At 35.1% G+C, this 18,825-nt stretch overlaps 1 protein-coding gene across 7 annotated transcripts in view; it reads left to right on the top strand.

Moving 5' to 3' along the window:
• Lrp1b (LDL receptor related protein 1B) overlaps window positions 1–18,825 on the top strand; it is a 1,939,581-nt gene that overhangs the window by 613,559 nt on the left and 1,307,197 nt on the right. The window contains exon 1 of one of the 7 annotated variants that reach the window (XM_031370143.1): window positions 16,032–16,073. The exons of the other annotated variants lie outside the window; for them this stretch is intronic. The gene's annotated coding sequence lies outside the window, so the exon portion shown is untranslated. Of the gene's footprint in view, window positions 1–16,031; window positions 16,074–18,825 lie in introns of those variants that run through there. 7 annotated transcript variants of the gene reach the window in all.

Raw genomic sequence — 18,825 nt, 5'->3', positions numbered from 1 at the left:
AATGAAGTGCAAAGCTCCTTTCTCTGTACTTGATTTTCAGTCTCTGATTAGAGTCCATACACAGTATAATGCTGCTGAGGTAAGGGTTTGTGATTCTGGTAGGAATACACACCAAGCACAAATGGGACCTTGTCCAGAACTTTCTATCTTCAGAACTCTGGTTGCTATGTGAACATGTAAACGTTAAAAGAGTTAAGTGGCTTTTTTTTTTTTTTTTTTTTTTTTTTTTTTTTTTTTTTTTTTTTTTTTTTGTACACCACAGCCACTTACGTTGTCTAAGAGTTTAGAATTAACATGCTTATAAACAGAAAGACATCCAGACAAGAGAAGCACTAATAAATGTTTTCCATGAGGCTAGTTAACAACTTTCAATGATTTTTATCTTGTTTTAGTTTTTGAATATAAAGGGATTGGCAGAAATATTCTCAAAAATACATATATTTTGATATGACCAGACTTTACGTAGTATCTTTCATAAATGAGCAGAAGTTTAGTGCTTCATTTCATTATATGGTATTATACTGACCTCACTTGACCTCTCACTAGCTATAGTCACACCTCACTCTATCCTAGTACTTATCAAGTAGGGTTGAGTGTGGGAAACAACCACTTACAGTATAACTTCTTGAAAATGTATTATTGAAATGATTCAATTCACATTCTTTCTCTCACTCTAGTGTTTACACACACACACACACACACACACACACACGCACACACACACACACACACACACACACACACATACTAGGCAGCTATACTGGAGGTGATGGGAATGAGATAAAGAGTTTAATCTCTGAATGAACACAGACCCGGCAGTCCTCTACTGTATGTGTTAGAGGCCTCATATCAGCTGGTATATGCTGCCTGTTTGGTAGTCCAGTTTTTGAGAGATTTCCAGGATCCAGATTAATTGAGACTGCTGATCCTCCTACAGGATTGCTCTTCTCAGAATTGTTTAACCTTCCCTACTTCAACAACAGAGGTCAACTGCTTCTGTCCATTGGTTGTGTGCAAATATCTGCATCTGACTCTTTCAGCTGCTTGTTGGGTCTTCTGGAGTACTTTCATGCTAGGTTCCTTTTTGTGAGTACTTCATAGTGTCAGTAATAATGTCAGGCCTTGGGACCTCCCCTTGAGATGGATCCCACTTTGGGTCTGTCACTAGACATTCTTTTTCTCAGTCTCCTCTCCGTTTTCCTCCTGTAATTTTTTCAGAGAGGAAAAATTATGGGTCAGAGTTGTGACTGTGGAATGGCACCCCCCTCTCCCTCATATGATGCTCTGTCTTCCTGCTGGAGGTGGGCTCCCTCTCTTTACTGTCTGACATTTCATCTAAGGTCCCTCCCTTTGAGTCCTGAGAGTCTCTTACTTCCCAGGTCTCTGGTGCATTCTGGAGGGTCCCCACAATCTCCTATCTCCCTAGGTTGCTTGCTTCCATTCTTTCTGCTGACCCTCAGTGCTTCAGTCCTTTTTCCTCACCCAATACCAAATTATATTCCCCTCCTTCCATTTTCCCTCCCAGGATCTTCCCTCCCTCTCCACTTGTGATTGCTTTCTAATCTCTCCCAAGTGGGCCTGAGGCATCCTTACTTCAGCTTGTAGACCTTGAGTTCTGTGGACTGTATCTTGGGTATTCTGTATTCCTTTTTTGTGGCTAATACCCACTTATTAATGAGTAAATGCTATGCATGTCCCTTTGGGTCTGAGATACCTCAATCAAGATATCCATTTGCCTGCAAAAACTCGGGATGTCCTCATTCTTAATAGTTGAGTTGCATTCCATTGTGTAAACAAACCACATTTTCTGTATCCATTCTTCTGTCATGGGACATCTGGGCTGTTTACAGCTTCTGGTTGACATAAATAAGGCCACTATGAACATAGTCGAGCACTTGCCCCTGTATCATGGTGGGTCACCCTTGGAAATATTCTCGAGTGGTATAGATGGGTCTTTAGGTAGATCTCTCTCCAATTTTCTGAAGAACCTCCAGATTGATTTCCAGAGTGGTTGTACCAGTTTGAAAACCCACATTCTCTCCAACATGTGTTGTCACCTGAGAATTCAAACTTAGCATTCTTATTGGTGTAAGGGGGAAATCTCAGAGTCGTTTTGATTTGCATTTCTCTGATCACTAAGGACTTAGAACATTTCTTTAGATACTTCTCAGGCATTCGAGATTCTTTTGTTGTGAATTCTTGGTTTAACTGCATATTTTGATTGGGTTGTTTGGTTTTTGGTGATTAACTTCTTGAGTTCTTTACATATTTTGGGTATTAGGCCTCTATTGGATGTGGAATTAGTGAAGATTTTTCCCAATCTGTAGGTTGCTGATTTGTCTTATTGACTATGTCCTTTGCCTTGAATAAGCTCTCCAGTTTCATGAGGTCCCATTTATCAATTCTTTATCATAGAATATGAGCCATTGGAGTTGTGTTAGGAAATTTCCCCCTGTGCCAATGATTTCAAGGCTCTTTCCCATTTTTTCTTCTATTAGATTCAGTGTATCTGGTTTTATGTTGAGGTCCTTGATCCACTTGGACTTGAGCTTTGTACAAGGTGACAAATATAGGTCTATTTTCATTCTTCCACATACAGACAGACAGTTAGACCAGCACCATTTATTGAAGATACTTTCTTTTTTCCATTGTATATTTTTGGCTTCATTGTCAAAGATCAAGTTTCCTTAAGTGTGCAGTTTTATTTCTAGGTCTTCAATTCTTTTGCATTGATCAACATGTCTGTCTCTGTACCAATGTCTTGTAGGCCTGTACATGATTTCCCATACAAATGTCTGTTATACGTCTTTTTAATCCACGTTCCCCTGGTAGGAGAAGGCTCAACAAAGGCAGGCATTAGGATAGAAAAGTGAATTCTTGTGTCCTTCTAATCTCTTTTTGACCACTTGGAAACCTGAATATATCTGCTATTGGTGTTTTGGGTAGGGATGATTCATAAATGGTACAAGTTTGCTCCTGAGAGTGATCACAATAATAAATATGATTTTATGCCTATGGGTAATAAGGAGATGTGGTGTTATTTTAATTAATGTTTTTATATAAATAACTAATTTGGAGCCACATGATAAAAAAATCTTTTTGTATTTCTGATACTACTTAAAATACTAACTCTGTATAAGCTAGGGAAAAGAGAAAAAGTATGTTAACATGAACTGTTATAATCACTATTCATTTTCTAATATAAACTCAATAGTTGAAATGTATCTTCTTTATCATGTAGAAATGGTTGCAATCCTTAGATTTAAGAAGAGACCAGTTATATGACAGTGACAAATATGAACTGATTAACTGTGCAACAGAGTAAGGTAGATTATCTCCTAAACTCATACATAGTGAATTGATCCAGTGAAGATAGAGCTCCAAAATGTACCTGTAGAAAAAGAATTGTGGCAACAATTTAGTTATTCAGTTATTCCTTCAAAGATTCTCTTATTTAAATTTTAAACCAATAAAATCCAGTTAAATGATCTTCTGTATTAAAGTAATGAACATTCACAAGTAAAAATAAGACTGGTTAATATCTCAAAATAATCTGTACGCTCATAGCAAAATTAAATCATTATCCAAGCTGTTTATTTTTCTTGTTCGTTTTTATATTGCCCGATATATTGTGTTGGAAAATGACTGAGAATAAATGCTAGTAGCATAAGCAATATTTTTTTCTAAACTTTGATATTCCATATTGGGACTAAACATATGATTTCTCTGCCTTTAGAACAGACCTCTCAAATGGGTATGACATCCCTCTCTATTCAACAAGTTTTGTTCTTCTTGGATTTAATTTTATTTATAAACCTTGGTCTGTCAGACTGGAAATGGCACATGATGACATGAACCAACTGAATGATTTATGCTGTCTAATCTACCCTCAAGTAATATTCCCAGGCAGTTTTGGAAAACAGATCAAAGTATAATTTCTTTGAATTATTTTTGAATATTGACTTTGGTGTGCTCTTGGTTAAGCAGCAATCTTTTCTGAGAAATGCTTTATTGTTGCCACATTTTAAGCAAATCAATTACCTTCCTGTAATGCAATAATATTACAATATGCAGGCAACCATAACTTCCATTGTACATGACACAATCAATTTTACCAAGCTATAAACATTCATATCAGTGCATTTAGTTTGTAGTAATATAATTTGAAATGAAGATACTGGCCAGGCTGTGTTAATACATTATCTGAGAAAGCTCAATATGTCAGGGGCTCCTTGGAAAACAGTGTTTTAAGGGGTAGAGGTTAAATGGCAATCAGAATTTTGTGGGAGCATAGCAAGATGCAGGGAAACAACCACAAGGTATTTCTTTTTTTACATAAGGTGATAAAAGATAAATTGATTTAAAGGTGAAATTGTCCTATTTCTTTCCCCACAAATGTTAATTATTTGGAGGAATGGACTAATTCTCCTAATATGCAGGTATTTTCTATATCTTAGCTTCCAATGAGTCTAAAATAACTGCCTATACTCAGTGTTTGTATTTATTTTGTTCTGGACTTGGTATGAATACTTGGCTAAATTTTTCTTACAGGCAACACTATAAGACTTTGTTGTTGCTTTGCTTTAAAGCTAATAATATTTCCCCATATCTTTTGTACAAAATCTAAGCATGTTAGCAGGTAGAAGGTGTTGTAGGATCTATATGACCCGTACATGTGTCTCCTGACCTGTTTGTCATTGTTACTCTATGTTTGTTGTGGATGTTGGGTTTGCTCTGTCCCTCAAACATAGGTCATTCTTTTCTGCCTCACTAGTTATACAATTTCATTCTGCTACCTGAGACTGTTCATCTGTTTGTAACTATGTGGAGCTGACTTCAACATATCACTTGCATGTCAACCAGTACGATAGCTCAGAAGACAGGTAATTTTCTGACCATCCTATCTAGTGCTTCTCTTCTCATTTTAAACTACACTTGAAATCACTCTCTTTGTGACCTTTAACATTTTCTGAATCTTTATTTTTCACAATCTGAGAAGCACAGAAATACCAGTTTGCTCAAAAATGTATCATCAGCATGTAAACAGGGAACATAAAACATTCAGCACAGAATAACTGAATAAAGCTATCTTACATGCAAGTTATTCTTTGAAGAGCCCAATATCCAGTGATGTTGATAAAATTGGTAGAGAACAAAATCTAGAGTATAGTTATCTCTATATTTGGTGGAGCATGGGGTTACTAGACTTATTTTTGGTAACTTCATTCGCTATTCCACTTGTTCTCATTCTTTGTGGAGGATAAATAATTTTGCTTATAACTTTAATAATCAATCAGTTTGAGAAAATAGTCATACACATTATCTAAACTGACAACACCTATTTCATTATGTAAATATAACATTATATAATATAAACAATCTTTTATAGATAGCCATTATATGTACATACATACTTTAGTTATATAGTTTATCTAAAGATATTTTTCTAGAAACCAATAATACTGCATCTGTATTATAAAAACTTCAAATTCCTAAGCTTCAGTTAAAATTCAAGTAATGAAATTGCTATTAGTAGCATGATGGTGCTTTCTGTAATTTTACCTGAATGGTTCACAATGCTGGATTTAATAATATTTTTTCAATATATCATTAGGATTCACAGTATTGTCTGAAACCTTATGTAGTAGCTTTGAAATTACTCCTTGTCATCACCATTATATACAAACACATAAACAGTGTGTAGTTTGTACAGTAGATCAGTTTTCTTATTTATTTTCGGTAAGCTCTTGGTGCTGCACACTAAGCCCAGCTGTTAAATTATGACAGGAGTATTTTATGTCTTACTACCAAGATCTTTTATGTAGAAGAATTTTCTTTCTAACTAGTATGTGCTGATAAATGATAAATACTAGTGAATCTTTCAGATTTTGCAACCTATAGTAGGATCTAATATAAATTAGGAGAAACTTAAGTGTAAAGTCTGATTCTATACTAGAAGCCTTATGAATTTTATCATCTAGGAAAATCTCTCAGTTTCTACCTGCTTAAAGATGCTCAGATTGATTATACAAACATTTATATATTTACTGTTAGATAGAGAAATGTAAAATATGGTGATTCAAATCCAAAAATTGTTTACTGATCTTATCCTTTGTTAACATCTCCACTACTTTATGCTGTTCTTCTGTGTCCCCACCCTCTCTCTAACTAAATAAGGAATGAATGTCTCCAGGATAAGACAACATCTTCCAATTCAAATCTACATAAGAGATTCTGAAGATAGATATAGTGGGCAGCTTTCTAAAAATGTAATAACATTCCTGAAACTATTTTCACGGCTTGAAAACACAAATATCTTATATAAAAAAATAAAAGAAACAGAGTTGAGAAGTGTTTATCATGTGGAAAATCATCAGCATAATTTTTACACATACATCCCTGAATGTACATAAGTTTAAGCCACAGGCAGTACCTATAGACTGATGTTACCACGTACACTTCAGGTGGAATATGGAAAGTCTGAGAGAATTGTATGGAATCTTTGAGGGCCTTTCTGAGTATTTAAAATATTCCACTGTGTCCAGAAACTTTAAAACACTTTACAAGTGTATTCAGATAATTATCTAAGGTTAATAATTTTTTATCTAGTAAAATACAATTTGTTCAGAGTTGTTTATTATTAATGTGATTGTGAATAAAAAGCATCATGTAGTACTTGAATACAAGATATATATTTCTTTGAGATAATTAAATTTTCTCGTGATAGTTACAGTACTGTACCTTGCTCTGCCTTCTCCTGTCCAATCTGTCCTAAATGTTCAAAGATTGGATGTCAGGTGGTATTTTTCATGATACAGTGATATCAGACTTTTACTAGAGTTCTATTTAACTTGGGATAATAAATTTTTTGATGAAAAAGTTTCCAAAATATCTGTGCCTCTGTTATAGCACATTTAACATGTGTTGACATATATAAGAACTATTTCTGCATATACATATGCATCTGCATCTGAATTTTTGTTTAAATGTTTGTTTGTATAAAATCCTTTGAAGATCAATCAACACATAAAGTAGGACAGGAGTGGTTTTTACAGAGACTTTGGCATTCTTACATCTCCTTTAAATATATGCTTTAAAATGTGTTCTCTGTTAGTTTTCAGTGTCAATTTTACACAGTAGAGAGTTGACACTGTGAGAAGAAACTCTGATTTTATTTGATGGAGGAAGCCTTACGGCCTGTGGGTATCACAATTTCATGAGCTGTGAATTCTGGATTATATACATATAGGTACAGATTTTAGGGATTAGAATGTGTCTGTTCATTCATTTTAACAGTATCCTACTAAAATCTCAATATGAGGCACAGCACTAAATACATGCACACACACACACACACACACACACACACACACACACACACACACACACTAGGTTCCTGCTCTAGAGCCTCTCATGCCAAGATAGAGTGTAACCTGGATCTGTGACCTAGATGAAAGTACGTTTCAAGTTGTTTTGCTGGAGCATTTTATCACTGAAAGAGAAACTGAGACATGTCCCCCTAGCTTATATGATATGGTAAGATTCCATTCGTACTCTTTGAACAGTGACAAATTTTTGGAGGAAACATCATCCAGGAGCCACTTAATGACTCACATTAGCTCAAGTTCTTCTTACAAGTAACTATAGATATTATAAAAATCTATAAAACTCTTTGAGAAACCTCAAAAGATACTCCACAAGACCCATTCAGTCTTGCCTATGAGTCAAAATAGGCCAGGGTGAAACTACTGGCTTGAGAAGAGAAAGTTGAGCCCTCTAGGGGAGTTAAAAAATAAAAAGTAATGGCACGGTGAGCAAAGAGTTAAATGTCCATTGCTATTAGCGCAATTTTATAATGTAACTAATTTTGGAATAAAAACATATTTGAGTAGACTTACCTGATTCTCTGAGTTATTTTTAGCAAGAGATGAGAATAAAGGTATAAGGCATAGTATTTGAGTTACCTTTAAAAATGACATAGCAAAAGCCTGTATGTAGCTGAGTCAACATGATTATATAGTCATTGAACATATACTATTTAAAGACATTGGAAACATTGTAGGATAGTTATGAAATATGCACAACAATGTTAGCTATATACATTAGAAAATTCATTCTTTATAAAAAGGGATGTATTCTCTCTTCCCAGTAACAAGAATTCCATTTTCTACAGCAAAGAACTTATTGTATAATCAGTACTTTTCAAATGTTTTATAATTGCAGTTACAAATACATCCTTATTTAATTTTTATGAATTAATGGGTATCTGACATACAAGCTTCCAGTAGTGCTTGTTGACTTAGTTGCCAAATTGAATCTTATTCAATTCCAGATTTTACTCAAATTTTCATTTTATAATTTACAGTTTTGATTTATCAGATGTATGTCAATATAATAAACTTTCAATGAAGGCAAATACATAAAGTGATATACAGACTTTGCTCCTGATTAGATCTTTTGTTGGTGATACATTGAATGTTTACATCTTTATATGTTCTCATATGAAGATCAAAATTAATCTATATATGTATATTTAGAAATGTAGAGGGAATAGAAAACTAAGCAAAACAGAGGGTAATAATAGACAGGCAGGAGGAATGTACAAATGTGCATGTATAACTGTATGTAATGTAGATAGATTATAATATATCAATGCATGTGTGTGTTAAATGAACTTATACCAATCAGAATAATGATGCTTTACTTAAGAGCTGAAGTCCATGTAACAATAAATAAGACAGTGCCAGACATGGAAAAATTCTATTCAGTTTCCTGGTCAGGGGAGTCTAAAAGACTCGGAGCACAATATAGGTTGCTGCCATTGCCACTGGCTTTTCCCCAAAACTTTAGTTAAGATAATTTTGCTAAAGATGTCATACTTTAGATACAGAACTTGAGAGAATTGACCTGCCATTGAGCTGTCACAGTATCCAAAAGTGTTATATAACATTCAACAGGACAAAGAAAATCAAGTGTCAAATAAAAATGTAACATCATTATACCACAATAATGACCAGTATGCATGATCCATCCACAGGTCTAATAGTGTCACTGATATCTTGTGGATAATCAACAGCTGTCTGGCTAGACATCCACTCAACAGGAATGAATAGAAACCTGGTAGTGCACAACTAGTTAACAAATATCGGCTGAAGAGCTCATGGATACTAGAGGACAACCTACTACTGTCACTTACTGCATTCATAGTGTGCATTCTTCTACCTAGTGCAACTGTAACACTCACATTTGTCAAATTATACATATACATAAGCATATACAGAGTGAGAGACAGATGGGCAGACAGAGAGAAAGAGAGAGAGAGTTTGAGGCTGTAAGTTTAAGAGAGAGTTGAGAAAACAGAGGGAATTGGAGAGAGAAGAGGGATGGATGGAAAGCAAATAAATAAAGTACCCATATATGAAATTCTCAAAATAAATTTAAAAATGACACATTGTCCTTATTAGTCAAGTCAAAAACAATATTTTAATTTCTGGTATTTTGTACATTTATATAGAGATATCTAGAAGGGATATATAAATCAAACACACTCAAAATATATTGCATTCCTTACAAGACCACTAGGAGAGAAATACCTTGGTATTTTAGCCCAAGATACATCCATCTTCAGGGGCAGTGGGGAGATCATTTATTATTTCTGTCTTAGAGAAAAGTAAAGAGCTTCAGTCTAAAATTAATGACTGAGCAAACAAAACTAATCCACAGCAATAATAAAACTCCTCCCAGGTTTGTTGCTGTTCTATGAGCCAATGCAGTCACTTATTGAGATGACATTTAAAATGTCTTCATATGATTCTACTGGCAATTAGCTGCAGATCTCCAACAGCTGCAGTAACATTTTGTGTTTACTTCTGTGAGTGCTTCCCAAAGCCTTCCAAGAACTGTGTCCACACAGGCTATCAACACTGTAACTCTGCAATACTGTTTACAAGCCTCCCATTTCTTTTTATGAATTAAAAGAAAGGAGATATAGAGATTAGTGAGTGCAGAAAGCAATACTGCCTTTAGGGGCTTGGACAAAGAAGCAAGTACTGCGCTGATTTATTCTTACAATAGCTATTCCCAAACACTGACTCTATTTTGAAGAAAAAAAATAATCTCCTAAGTTTGTGTTGTATTGGTGAGCTGTATATGAAAATAAAAGCATCTAAGTGGAGAGCAAGTTGAAAAAAAGATTACAATAGGCTCTCAGGTCTTTAGTTTCTTGATGATAAGCTTTAAATTCACCCAATAATAGAAGATTGTTTGGGGAATCGAAATAGAATTTGCTCCATTGTTCTCTTTTAAAGGTGTGATCTCAGAGCAGTACACAAGAACAACTTGGTGGTGACACAAATGAATGTCACTGTTAAATATTGCAAAGCAAATTGATTATGAAAAAAATGAGATGGTAGCAGGTATTTTTTTGCAAATGAAAAATTGCATACAGCTCAAGATGATAGACAAGGAAAAACAAAAGTAAAATAATAATGAGCCACAGGTTAGGATAGATAGATATGAGTGCATAGAATGAGAGGACATACTGAGATGTCGGGATGAAACACAATTGAAACAATAAGGAGCTCAGACTGTGTCCAAGTTATAAAGTGTTCATAGGTTGTAATGAAGATAGTGCAGGACACTTCTGGAGGAAAAGCAGAGAGCTTTTACCAAGGACAAGCTGAGCTGATATCATGACTTTGGGATAATATTATCGTATTAGAATAATATAGAGTGTTGCTTAAGTGATAACCAGGATGTTTTGGTTCAAAGTTTGGAAATTACTCTGTGGATGTCTCACTGACATCAAGGTTGTCAGAATAACAGTCCACATGAGGCATAAAGGAAATCTGGTTCAACATGATTCAGTAGCTCATATTGATTCAACTCCTAGAGTGTAAACCCAGTTGGTTTATTTTAGGCATATTTCAATACAGTATAATTTGAAAGAAAATTTCCTGGTGTAACACAATCCTGTGTGCACAGTAAGGCATAACTGCATCAAGACATGTTTGAAAGTACATGTCACTCATTCCTTGAAAATGGGTTCAAGAGATAGTGCACAGTTATCTTAAGGGCCTAGAGAGAGACCTGATGTGGTCTTAACCATAGAAATCGGGTAGTGGTTTCTATGGTACAGATATCAGAGAGGTAACCTATGATACAAATAGCATAGAGGTCACCACCTCTGGTCCATCATGTTGGAGTCTCAGGAAGTAAGGGCATGGACTTGACTTAAAGATGGCTCAGCCCTAGGGTATTAGCACCGCTGTCCCCAACCTTGTGTGTGAAAAAAATTTCTTCCTGTGAAGAAACAACTTAGTGTGTTTGACAATCCTGGTTTCTCTAGTGCTTATCTATAAGATGAGGACTTCTGTGTCACAAAAATATTCTAAACATGCACCCTAAATTCAACACAACTTTGCAAGGACTAAAAACATGGAAACCTTACTTTCTAATGATTATTTTGTCTTTCATCTTGAGCCAAACCATAACCTACCACTAGGATAAAAAGGAATATTTTTATATAATATTAAAGACAAACATTGACTAAATATGGTTTCCATAGGATTCATAACAGTCTTCACAAACAATTTGTCTATTTTTGACCTACAAAGTACTAATATTATATTGTCTCATTTAATCTGATTAGCTATGTAAATTACAAAATTCACTTTATTATGTTGTATAACGATGAAATATCTGTGGTAAGTGGCAAAATAATAAAAGCATAAACAAAACTAAAATCTCCAATGTAAACATAAATTGTAGATAAAATTATAGGTAGTGTTTTATACTTGATAGGAGGTATAGTCATATTGAACACTGTTATTCATTAGAACTTCCAAGTTAGTTGAACTCCCTGTGTTTTAGATGCACACTCTACTTGTATATAGGAAAAATTGCTAAATCCATGTAGTCAATACCACTTAAGCATTTTCTAAATGGCCAAAGAATCAACTTCACATGATAGACAGGAACTTGTCTATGAGCCATGCAGCATAGGATCGTGAATACAAGTTAAGCATACATATTCACCTATCCTGGAAAACGCACTGAGCAATCAATTGAGCATGTATGCATTTTAAAAGATGCTCTCTCCCCTGAAATTCTTACAAAAATAAATTTATGGAAAATAAACAGTGTAAACAGACGCATAATAGTTGTTTTTTGTTAACAGTTTTTTATCAACAGTAAATAAATCTTAAAAAAAACCAACAACATGGTTCCTGCTGCTATTCAAACTCTTCTGCACACCTGATTGTACAGTTAAAGAAACAACCCTTTTTCTTGATCTTTCAAGATACAATTTATCCTGTTAGCTCCTAAGGTATTGTCTTACATGTGTTAGAGCCTTTTGGAAATGAATGACCTCAAACTCTGGGTATACATGCAGTGCTTTTACAGACATGTAGGCAAAGTACTCATACATATAAAACCTTTTAATAGTAAATATAAAATCTCTATGCAGACATAGCTAAAAACTAGACTGAACTCCAGTGAACACTATCGGACTCCAGAACATTGTCAGTTTGGTCAGCACATGCATGAAAGCCATAGAAAAGAACACTTGATAAGTTAGCTACCCAGTTGCTAAGTATAAACAACAATTCGATCTGCCCATAAGCAATAATGACTTTTTGACTGTGCACATTATTTATTATAGTATATTTGTTACTAGCTTCTTATGGGAAGCTTATAGCTGGATATGTAGAATTTATTGAACATTACTGTGCGAAGCTTCAAATTAGGAAAAAGGGATATAAAGATCACAGGTTTGAATACACAATATGGTCGATGGAAAAAATGTTCACAAAATGTGTAAAACAAAATAATGTGAGTGTTTCTAAGACGGTAGTTGGAAATCCTTGATTGCTCTAAAAAGAGCTGACAGTAACTGTATACTTCATGCTCCATGTAACTGATGGTCTCCAACCACATAAATTTTCTTCTTGTGATTTCCATTGGAAGTAGTTTTAAATGGGCAGTGCCTGGTTGGATATAAAGCCTGGTTAATGACAAGACACAATAGGTATTCAATTAGAATGTGCTAATTTTGGAAGAATGGCTGAATCTTGAAGCCTCGATGGACTTCAGGTAGCTGTTTGATAGCTGCTGTTTGGTAGAAAGATAACTCTTTCACCCAACAATAGTAAAAGCCTTTGCTTTTTAAGCAATCACAATACATAAAATAGCATCTGAATGACTAATTAGAGTTGTCTCACCCTGATAATTTCTACACTCATCTCTGTATTCATATGCTCAAAATGGAAAAAAACATTAAATTAGATTATATTTTGTTATTTGTTCATTTTTATTTTGTTTTAAAATAAACCTTATCTATGAGCAATACCACTTGAACAGTTTGTATATGGGTTTAAATGGGAACTTTTATTTTTGAGTATTTCCTGATCTTTTAATTAGGTGGTCAGTATTATTCAGCACTTTTCCTGTGAATTTATATTGATTTTTATTGGATGATAAGCCTTATTGAACATGCTTTGTGCTTTAACTCATCAACTCATTGCAACCTTTGGCACTAGATGAATATGCAGATGAAATTAATGGAAAATTAAAAAAATCAAAAGCAAGGACTCAAGATTTGGTTTCAAGCTGTCTCCCTTAAGTTGGTAATTCAAATTTACAACTATTTAAATTTCATTTAAAAACCTAGTGCCCAATGTTAAGTATTTATGTTCCAAATCCTCAGAAAGTGTTGAAATGTGTTACTCTCAATTGGAGTTCTACTTATATCATAACCAATTATCTTTCATGCCTCAAGTACTTTTAGATTCTGGGAAAATTTACAGCAGTAACATGATTATATTTTTAATAATCACTTTAGCTCTGATTTCTACACTGACCTTTTATGTTAGATATTGAGTTTGTGTTAAGAGATGGAAATAGCAGTGGTTAGGGAAGATGTCAAAGACTCGTGACATTCAGGACACAGGAGATTGCCAAAGCCTGAAAAAAAAGAAAAACCTGATCCCTGGCATATCTGACAGTCATTTGGATCTCTGTCTGTGTCATTAGTTCACTAGTGACAAGAGGTTCTCTGGCAGAATGGAAACAGATGTCAACTGCTCAAGTGGTGTTGCTCACAGATAAGGGGAAAGCAGTTCAGCCTGTGAAAGAGCAGATAGCAGAGAGTGAACGAGCCTGCCAAACCTGGAATTGTGAAACAATTATTCACAGGTTCAGTCCTGACTCCTGACTTTTGTCAATTTCTAGTTTCCCACTTAGCCCCATCTTGACATGATTTACCCTTTCAATACATTAATACTTAAATCCCTAGCTTCATTGGATCAGTCACCTTCCAGTATCTCTTTGGATGCAATCCAGCCCCGCCATGAATGTTGTGTGCTTACTGCAACAGAAATTATAAAAAGGAATAACCTAGAATGACTGTATGCTTTATCTGAAGATACAGATAAATCTGTGGTGGATATTTTACCCCCATGTGGGCAATGGAGATGTTTTAAAAACAGTAGTGACAAGCCTACTCCTTGGATTTTGGTGGGACAGAGACTAAGAACTATGTTCCAAACCAGTTTTCCAATGATGTGTGATGTCTTTGGAATTCTACTCAGGTAGCTTAATGACAGTATAAGGAATGGCTACTACATTCTCCTACTTACTCACTGAATGACAAAACTCAAGCCTAAGTGGCTTGCTTATGAGATGCAGAACTAGCGCCTTATGATGCTCATGCCTCAGAACCTCATTGTATCAGCATTCACATCTTTGCCTCTGAGCTGGCTTCTTCTGAGGACAGCTCCTTGAATGGTAGTTTTTGTATCTTTGAAAGTTTAGAGAGGTAAAAGGAACCAACAACCAAACCTTTCAATATAATTAATTATTATGTAACGAAGAACAAAAAGATGATTAGCTACAGGTACAGTTACTCTGACATTTTGCAGACTGGCTGTTGATTGTTACAGGGGAGGAAGGGAATGATATAGTGGTATAATCAGCAATGTCAGAAGGCTTTGTGAAGCATCATACCTAATAATGTAAAACAACTTTTCAAGTGTAACATTCCACAATAATTACCCTGCCTTGCTTTGATGTTGGTGTGGTATTTATTCTAACATTAGTTTAGTTATCTGTTCAAGGCTTTTTGTGTGCCTATAGCAGGACTAGTAATAGTTGAAGAAGGAGATGTTAAGCATGAATTGTGCTTTGAAATATTAGCACAGTAAGTGCCCTTCTCTTCCTATTACTTAGGCAAAAACAGAGAAAATTGCCATCCTTACTGAGATCAGATAAAAGGACAAAGAAAATGTGTCAGGAGCACAGTGACCTAGCTCCTCTTGTATAAAAGCATCTAGGCAAACGAAGAAAGAGAAAAAGGATGAAAGGAAAGAGAAAAGAATGATTTACAAATGCTGCATGATAATCTCAATCAGCACCCTTTAAGGCAAGAATATCACAAGAAGCTGCAGATTCTTACAGATGGCTTCTTATGTGTAATCTGTGACCTTTATGCAGAATAACAGCAAAGATTTTGCAAATGCAAAACCAAGATTAATCTAGCCTCTTGTCCTCCCACTTCCAGAGTGCTATTGATATAGATGGAGATCAGGAAAGAGATCCAGTCTGAATCCAACTCCAGGACTTCAGAGTCCATAATACCAGCTAAAAATATCAAAGGTGAAATAAACAGCCATTCCAACAATGCATTAAGTATACTCAAACCCCTCTCTACTATTGGAAGTCATTGCAATGATTATAGTACGGGGCCTGAAGTTTTATAAGAAGGCTTGTTTCTGAGGCCATTTCATTCTACTTTTTCTATCACAGATGTAACAGCTTATTATAATGTTTCTAAACTACTGGAGTTGGCCCCTGGCAGATCTATTTGCCTTATTTTTATTTAGCAGTTACGATGTAACTAGGATCTCTTATTCTTCTAAATCAAAACAGTCATGAATGAAACACTTGTCCTCATGCCAGTGTGCTGGCTTCATGTCCTGCTTTTACACTGGCTTCATTGTTGTCTCCTGAAATCGCAGCTGCATGGTGCAAGTGACCAAGGAAAAGAAATGTGACAGCCTTCCTCCAAAATTGAGGTAGGAAATGCCTTCATGTTCAGGATGAGATCTATGTTTGGTGCATCCCTTTGCCTGGTTTTTGCTTTTATCCTTGGAAAGGACTTCTTTGTATATAAATTACTGAAGGTTGGAAGATGGAACACACAATTGCTCTAAATTCCAACTGTTAAACCTGTTATTTTTTTCTTTTAAATATTTAATTAAAATATTATTATATCATCACTCTTTTACCATGTCAGCCCCCTCCTAAGTCCTACTCAAATCGTTACCTCCTTTACTTTAACAAATGTTATTACATTTATATATAAATTAATAATTATATAAATACAATTTACTTAGTCCATTCATTGTTGACTAACAGTATGTGTATCTAGGGATGACTACTTGGTATTAGATAACCAATTTGGGACCTCATTTCTAGAGAATATTGAGTCTCCCTCCCTGCACAGTTGTGAAATGCCTATAGTTCTTTATCTAGGATTAGGGTACTTAAAATTTCCCCATCAATACTGAGAAAACAACAATATCAATTTGTTCAGGTATTTAGGCAATCATACTATAGAGATTTCTTTGGTGTAGCATCCTTGTCATACCTAGCAGGCACAATCTCACAGTGGATTTCTTGCTTTTCTGACTCTTAGAATCATTCTACCCCTTCTTAGGATGGATGTTCACAGAACCTTAGGTGTGGGAGTTGTTTGTAGCTATATCCATAGGGGGCTGGGCCTCTCACTATCATTTGTTTTCTTCATCTGAATGGCTGTAGCTTTCTCTAATGTTTTTCTCCTTCTAGAAAGACAAGATTCTTTGATGATGGGTGAGAGCAACACTTACTTGTTATTTTTAAGGATGCTTTGTTGGTAACTCTTAGGGCAAGAGAGAAAGTATTAAAACAAGGGATCACATTCTTAGTGCTCATATTTTTCTATAAACATTAAGGCAAAAATAAGGCAAAAATACGAGAGGTTCAGTTTATACACATACATATGCTGATATCTGCATAGACTTTTTCTTTATTTATTCATTTTTGCAATCACCTTTCAAGATTTTCCAGTATAGACATGTGCATGTATTTAGATGCTAGAGGCTTTCCCATGATTTCACATCTTAAATACGTAGAATTAAAGGGTGTTCAGATTCTTCCATCTTAGCGAATCGCTTGTCATAACTATGGTCCTGACCCTAACAATTGAGAACATTTTCCCTGAAAACTCAATAAGCACAATTAAAAGTGCATTATGATCATAAGTAGACAAGTATTACATAGGAACAGAATCTAAAAATTTGTCACATTGATTGATGCCATGCAAATGACTGACAGTTTCCTGCTCATTATCGTGTTACACCTTGAAGAATGGAGGCCCTGAAGACATGAGAGACACGTATTTTAAAGCAGTAATCATTCGTTAAGTTTAAGTGCAATCACTGGCTGACTTGAGCATTTCAAATGCATTGTTGTAGTTATAACTCACCTAGTCCTGACATTTTTTTCTATTTATCTCATTGTAAGACTCCTTTAAAACACAAACTCATGAAAATCTCATTGTTCCACAAAGCAAGAATTATAGGAGCTCAGTTTCTTTATTCTCACTGTCTGGTTTTCAGTAGAATTGCTTATTAGCTAATGTATATGAGGGTGGTGCTGATGCTATGATTCAGCATTGCTCTCTCTCTCTCTCTCTCTCTCTCTTTCTCTCTCTCTCTTTCTCTGTGTGTGTGTGCATGTGTCTGTCTGTCTGTGTGTCTGTGTGTGTGTGTGTGTACTTTATGGAAGAAAAATAAAAACACCAGTTATTTAAAAACAAAACAGAATTCTTCATTGTTTATACATCCTCTTTATGCATTTATGGGAGTGTAAATGTGTGTTTGTGTGTATCCAAGTACAAATGTGTTTGGACAGGCATTCATGTGTGTTGGTATAAAATTAGAGGCTAAATGTAAAGAGATCAATGCAGGAAAGCTAACCCTCAGAGGCATCATTTTTTCTTTTTGTTGTTGTTTTGAGACAATGGCTTTCACTGGCTTGAACTTAATCTGATTTGGGTAGGTTGGCTAGTCTGTGAGCCTGAGAGGCCTACCTGACTCTAACTGTGCATAACTTGAATAATAAGTATAGGCCATCACACCCATATTATCACTGGGTTTTGAACATTGAACCCAGGACCCTGTGATAGCCAACTATTTATTTTCCTGACCCAAGGTTCACTCACATTAATTATATCTAGTAGCTCATTGACACGTAGAGAACACTCAGAATGAGATTATTGCAGGTGAAAAATTCTTTTAAACTTTGCTATGAGAATAAATTAGGCTAACTTTGAGAAATACGACATGCTGAGGATGAATTAAGAATAGCTGTGTTTATAATTTATTAGCCACTTTAATTCATCACATACCTGATATCACATCAGGGATTTGAGGGAAACACCCTAACTTCCCAGTTCTGGACATTAGCATAAGAACCTGCCCCTCTATTTTGGGGCTCACTGTTTTCAATCTTTACAAGCCAAGTCGTCCTCATGTACTCTTTCCTTTCATTGATGGTGATTCAAAAACACTGTCATTTTAAGATTATCTTGGTGGAGTCATAGGTAAACACCTTTGTCCGCTTTATTTCCCAAACTCTATGTTGACCACTATTTGGTCCACTCTGTATATCACAGAATATAGTGTTGTTTTCATTTGCTTCCTAGTTTCTTGCAATAACACATCAAGAGATAAATGTATGATTAAAAGATAAATGAACACTTGGATCTTCAAAAAGACTTTC

This window comes from Mastomys coucha, unplaced genomic scaffold (genome assembly GCF_008632895.1).
Source record: "Mastomys coucha isolate ucsf_1 unplaced genomic scaffold, UCSF_Mcou_1 pScaffold15, whole genome shotgun sequence".
NCBI classification, from domain to species: Eukaryota; Metazoa; Chordata; class Mammalia; order Rodentia; family Muridae; genus Mastomys; species Mastomys coucha.
This window is presented reverse-complemented; position numbering and strand designations above follow the sequence as displayed.